We start from the raw sequence: 471 nt of genomic DNA, 5'->3' as shown, positions 1-471 counted from the left end.
CTCCACCTGATGATTTTCAGACACTGCAGACGCCTCCCGAGTATCTCTGGGTACCTCTTCCACCTTCTCCACCTGAAGATTTTCAGACCCTGCAGACGCATTCCGAGTGTATCCTGGTACCTCATCCACCTTCTCTACCTGATGATTTTCAGACACTACAGACGCCCCCCGAGTCTCTCCTGGTAGCTGTTCCACTGTCTCCTCCTGATGATTTTCAGACACTGCAGATGCCTTCCAAGTGTCTTCTGGTACCTCTTCCACCTTCTCCACCTCATGATTTTCAGACACTGCAGACACCTCCTCAGTGTCTCCTGGTACCTCTTCCGCCTTCTCCACCTCATGATTTTGAGGCACTGCAAACGCCTCCCCAGTGTCTCCTGGTACCTCTCCGACCTTCTCCACCTCATGATTTTCAGACACCGCAGAAGCCTCCCGAGTGTCTTCTGGTGCCTCTTCCACCTTCTCCACCTG

This window comes from Colobus angolensis, unplaced genomic scaffold (genome assembly GCF_000951035.1).
Source record: "Colobus angolensis palliatus isolate OR3802 unplaced genomic scaffold, Cang.pa_1.0 Scaffold1050, whole genome shotgun sequence".
NCBI classification, from domain to species: domain Eukaryota; kingdom Metazoa; phylum Chordata; class Mammalia; order Primates; family Cercopithecidae; genus Colobus; species Colobus angolensis.
The sequence above is the reverse complement of the archived record's forward strand: the minus strand, read 5'-3'. Positions refer to the sequence as shown.